Genomic DNA, 6000 nt, shown 5'->3' with positions numbered 1-6000 from the left:
AATAACTTCAGTGCAATGCTGTAGGACGGGTCTCCTACCTTGGCAACTCTAAGACTTGTGAACCATCTCCCAGAATTCCACAGCATGGCTAGCTGGGGAATTCTGGGAGTTGAAGTCTACAAGTCTTAAAGTTACCAAGGTTGGAGATCCCTGCTGTAAAACACGGACTGCCATTTCTTGAGTCTTCCCATTCCTTTTAATTTCTCCTGAAGGCCAGGGAAGTGGTTGGTTTGCTCTTGAAGAGTCTCATAACCAGATTTGCTCAACCAGATGTTGTGATGGGTATCATGTGCTTGACAAGGCCCAGGTGTTCTAGTTAGGCTTTCATGCAGTGGATGTAGCATCATATAGTGGACTCCAAGAATTAATGCAGATGATCATGAAAATTGCCTTGGCTCTTTTAGGACTCGTGGACTTCAACTCCCAGAATTCCTGAGCCAGCCATGCTGAGGGGAAAGGGAGAAGTTCCAAGCTGAGCCATGCTGGCTCAGAATTCTGGGAGTTGAAGTCCATGAGTCATAAAAGAGCCAAGGTTGCCTACCCCTGATCTAGATCATATCACATCTCCTGCCTGGATTGACCAACTGATGCATCTTCCCACAGCTGGGACGCAGAGAGTTGGTGAGGGGACTCTCTTAGACTCTTACCCCCAAGTGTGTCCAAGCCCTAACCTCTGTCCTCAAACCCTGATGTCCATTGTCCTTTTGAGCTATGCTTGCAAACCCCTGAAGCAAGTCCACCTGCTTCTTTGTATGTATCTTTGTTGATCCACTACCTTGGTGGACCTGTCAAGGCCCAGCATTTAAAGATACATCTTGTTTTATCCAATTTAACTTTAATTAGTACCCCTGTTGAGCATGAGCCTGTGTCTATCAGCTGCACCTCTTCTGCTATGCCTGCTGCTTCGGCCAGTCCGTCTTCTGCGGCTGCTGCTTCTCATAGTGGTGTCCATCGGATGACGCTGCTCCCAGCTTCTGCTTCCTCTGGGGCTTATGACTCCATCTCATCCTCCTGCCAAAGGTAAACTTTTGTGTTTGTTTACTCCATCCAGTTGCTTTGATGTGTGCCCTCTGCTAGGACAAAGAATTAATCTAATTCAAGGGGATGTGGGAAGGGGGAAAAAAAAGCTTCCATGTATCTTGGAAGCCTTAGTACTGTAACTAAGAGTACAAACTCCTGTAGGAAAGGAATATGAGGGTCATAAATCAATTTTTGTTAGGGCTGTTTTAACACGTCTGCCATTGTAATGTCTTCTTCTGAGTAGCTGGCTCAGTTTAGTGGCTAAAACTGTGGTGGCGCAGTGGTTAGAATGCAGTATTGCAGGCTACTTCTGCAGACTGCCAGCTGCCGGCAGTTTGGCAGTTCAAATCTCACTGACTCAAGGTTGACTCAGCCTTCCGTCCTTCCGAGGTAGGTAAAATGAGAACCCAGATTGTTGGGGACAATATGCTATTCCAAAAGAATTGATTTCAGTTTTCAGAGGAAACTGAAATCAAACTTGATTTGATTTGATTTCAGTTTGATTTCAATTTGATTTCAGTCTGGAGAAGACCAGTCTGCAAACTCACATCTCATAAAATCAGCTGCAAAATTACATCACTGCATGGTTAATATTATCACTCTGACCATCTCATATCAGGCCTCATCTTTGTACATACTGTACCTGGTTAGTCCAGAATTTTTTCCCCCTCATAATTTGTAAAGATTCACTGGAATAATCTAAAGTAGGACTAGGCATTCCAGCGCATTATATTTCCTTGGGGATGGTGCCAGTGTGATCGGTTGCCAGTGCAAATCAAAGCTTCATTTCTAGATTCACAGAAAGCCAGAAAAATGCACCTATGTTCTTTCATTCTTCCAAGGTACACTAAATCCCCTGTTATGATACATGGATCTTTCCCCAGAAAAAGACTTTAAATTGTATGTAATGAATTGATAGAAAACCGAGATACTTGGAATATTCCAGAGGGTTGGTAGTACTTCGCTACCACATGAAATATTAGCCATATGCTGAGTATCTGTGAATCTCAATTTCATCTCAGTCCAAAAGTTTTCCAGGTAGCTTTAGGCAAATCACTCTTTCCCCTGATTTCACCTGCAGGAGAGGATAGCCTTGCAAGCTGCGGTTTAAACTCTAGAAACTGTGTGTGTAAATCATTACTTAAAAGTCAAGTGTTTTTTTATTATTGTTGGCTTGAGATAGGGTGCCAAAAAATAGTTGGCAGAACTTTGAAAACGGTGTGGTTCAATGTTGTTGACTCATATCTATGCTGTTTTTCCCAGCAAAGCAAAGCTTCATTCTTTGGCCATTAGATAGCTACGGCCAACTTTTGTGATGCTTGTGATCCCCATGTTTGATTCATTTGAGATCCGGAAGAGGACAGGCTAATCTGTAAGAAAGAGATGAAAAGAGAGGAGAGGAGAGAGAGGGAGGGAGACAGACAGAACCTTGTTTTCAAATAGGCATTTGCTGGTCATAAAATTCGAAGGCCATCCTTGAAGTATCTAATCATCAACCTATATTTTAAAATCTCACTTGAGTTAAACCATGGAATAAAAATCCAAAAGCTTCTTCTTGTGGGAATGATGAACGTGGTTAGACCTTTTCCATTCCTTCTTATTGTTGAAGGAAAAGTCTTCATCATGGTTCAGTCCGAGCCGGGAATAAACAACATGGCGACTGCTTTAGAAAGAAGGTTGCAGTTTATTGAAGAGGAGAGCCAGACAGGAAGATGGCTCTGGAAGAAAAAAGAGAGAGCACATGTAGGGAGTGGGTTTTTATACCCTCTGGGGCTCTTGAGGTTGTTTCCTGTTCCTGTTTGAGGCTTTGTATTTCCTGTGTCATGTATTTTGACCTGTGTCCCTTTGGCATCTGTGGGTCAATCCTATTATGTCCTGTCTTAGAGTTTAGGTGGGGTATGTAGATTTTAGGTATCTTTGTCTTCTTAATCTTTTAGCTGGGGGCCTCCAACCTTCCTGTATTATTTACATCTGCATTTCTACAAAGCTGATTTCTGCTTGGGGGAGGGAGACTTGGGGCTATTAAGAAAACTGGACATGCTTTTCTGCCTCTTTAAGATCCTTTGAGGAAATATATTTTTTCTTTTAAATATTTCCAAAAATATTTCTTTCTCTGGGGGGGCTGACTTCCCACATTATCAAAAGGTGCACTGTGCATTTGCAGCACTTTGCATTTTATAGAACTTGAGAAGGAAACTTGATCATCCCAAGGAACTGGCAGAAATAAACAGTTGCAGTCTATGCAAGGGGTATTCATAGCACACCATTTTATCACAAAGTTTGCCACTCTTTTTACTTTGCGCACCCACCAATATTTCTTTCTTGCAATATTAATCGGGGCTCAGTTGCAACCTACTAAGGATGGAGAGGGACAGGTGTATCTAACTGGACAGGAAAGCCTTTTTTGAACAGATTTGTTGACCTTTTGAACAGGCAAGTGAATATAGTAACTCAGAAAGGGATTTAGCTATTATCAATTCATATTAAAAAAATCACCATAGATGTGTGCCGCAAAGTGAAAATAAATTCTGGTCTTGTCTCTTTACATCATCTTCAGTTTCATTATCAGCCGTGTTGGAAGCACCCAAATTAATAAGACGTTTTCGGGGAGTTTTCAGTTAGAGATTTATTAATTGATGGAAAAATGTTTTCCGGCTGAATATATTCTGCAGAAAATGAGTCACAAGTTGCAGCCTGGTTTCAAATGAGAGGGCAAGACTTTCGCTCAGAGATGTTCAGAAATTAATTGCAAAAATCTGGCCTTGGGCCAGAGATCACGCTGCTTGAAATGAGGAAGAGGTGGTGGTAGCTTGATTAACAGGAGCTGTTAGTCAGACCGAAGAACTTGAAAAGTCTTAAATCCAGACAATCGGCACAAAAGAAGTTTGGAACTGGTCCCAAAGTCTGAAGCTGAATTGGTCACAGGAATTCAGAGACAATTAAAAACAGGAGCTCGGGTCACGTAGACTTTTAACCCCCAAAATACTGCAGTTGAAGTCAGATTTTTATGGAGTCTACTTTGTTGTTGTTGTTAGTTGCGAAGTCGTGTCCGACCCATCACGACCCCATGGACAACATTCCTCCAGGCCCTTCCTGTCCTCTACCATCTTCTGGAGTCCATTTAAGCTCACGCCTACTGCTTCAGTGACTCCATCCAGCCACCTCATTCTCTGTCCTCCCCTTCTTCTATTGCCCTCAATCTTTCCCAGCATTAGGCTCTTCTCCAGGGAGTCCTTCCTTCTCATTAGGTGGCCAAAGTACTTGAGTTTCAACTTCAGGATCTGGCCTTCTAAAGAGCAGTCGGGTTGATCTCCTCTAGGACTGACCGGTCTGATCCGCCTTGCAGTCCAGGGGACTCGCAGGAGTCTTCTCCAGCACCATAGTTCAAAGGCCTCAATTCTTTGGCGCTCAGCCTTTCTTATGGTCCAACTTTCACAGCCTTACATTGCAACTGGGAAAACCATGGCCTTGACTATACACACTTTTGTTGGCAGGGTGATGTCTCTGCTTTTTAGTATGCTGTCTAGATCTGCCATAGCTTTCCTCCCCAGGAGCAAGCGTCTTTTAATTTCTTGGCTGCAGTCCCCATCTGTCTACATTAAGAGATATCAAATCTTAGCCTGTTTCAGCTGTTTCCAGATCTTGGAGAATCAGGAAAGTTAGTGGCATATTCATCTTTCCAGGACCGTCAAAGATCCTTGAGCTTCTGTCTGTGATGTTCTCCTAGTTCTTGGATTCAGCATTTAAGCAGTGACTCCCAGTATCCGCTATCCTTATCAGAGACAGAAAGTGCAATTAAGCACATTAGAATACTATTTATGCACATCATTTAAAATCAAAAATGTCTCTGTGGTGCTACATAAACCTTCATACACCACAGGATCTGTTCATAATCTTAAGAAGGACAGGGAAAGGACTTGGGACAGGAATTTGATAAGCCAACTTAGAACTTTTGGTGGTATAAGTTTGCTTTTAAAATCAGTTTTAACAAATCATCAGGAATTAGAAATGTGCAAAACATTTTTTTTCCCTTCCTGGCACATTGCAAGAGTGGAATGGCATACTGACACTCAAGTAGGATACGTGTATCCGAAGTGATTTCTCCTGAAAGAGGCCATTGTGACATTGGTACAGAGTTTGAAAGACCAATTTCAGCTCTTTGTCCAAGGTTCAGGTCCAAGATTAGAGCTGGGTCAAATCCTGAGGTAATGGAATGGGACTTGCCAAGGTCAGAATATTCCAATCTTTTAAAAAAAGATCTTCTCTCTCAAGAACTGTGGACTGAAATAACTCATAGATAATAACATGCCGCATCCCCTTAAAATTGAGACACTGATCCTGAAGATAATTTTGTGACCTTTCAACTTCTAGCGATAGCTCCTTAAAAGGGCGTTATATTCATCCAACTCTTTCTTCTGTGAGCTTCTCCCAACATTCAGCAATAAATTCTTTCTCTGCAAATGCCCTCATGCTTGGGAGCTAGCGGCGAAGAGAAAAGGACATGGCTTGGAGAGGTCAGCTGTTTTATGGCAGATCCAAGAAGACCTAGTGATGAAGGACATGGAATCGTAGGCCTGGGAGGGATCTTAGAGGTCTTCTAGTCCACGAAGAAGGTTAGCTAGTGCAGATTCACACCATTCAACCCTCTGTTGTTAAGAGACTCCTCAGAAGTTCAATTTAGATTCCTCTGTCTAGACATGGTGACAACCGTCCTACTGTTCATCTCTTGATCTTGGGTATGGTGACCACCTATTCTGATGACAGTCTTGTCTCAGGCTTGTTGCTTTCCAGACGTAGCAACACCAACCTTCCTGTCTTTAGACCATGTTTGTGCTTGTAGTGATATATATTACCATCTCTGAAGCAATTTAAGAATTCCTTTTGATTGAACCTTTTCGGGAAATTAGAAAGATTGCACAACAGTCCTCCATAAATAACACTGATGTGGCTTGATTGTTCCCAAGGAGATATAAAACGACA

This window comes from Protobothrops mucrosquamatus, unplaced genomic scaffold (genome assembly GCF_001527695.2).
Source record: "Protobothrops mucrosquamatus isolate PMUCROS unplaced genomic scaffold, P.Mucros_1.0 scaffold_195, whole genome shotgun sequence".
Taxonomy (NCBI): Eukaryota; Metazoa; Chordata; class Lepidosauria; order Squamata; family Viperidae; genus Protobothrops; species Protobothrops mucrosquamatus.
Note: the sequence above shows the minus strand (reverse complement) of the source record.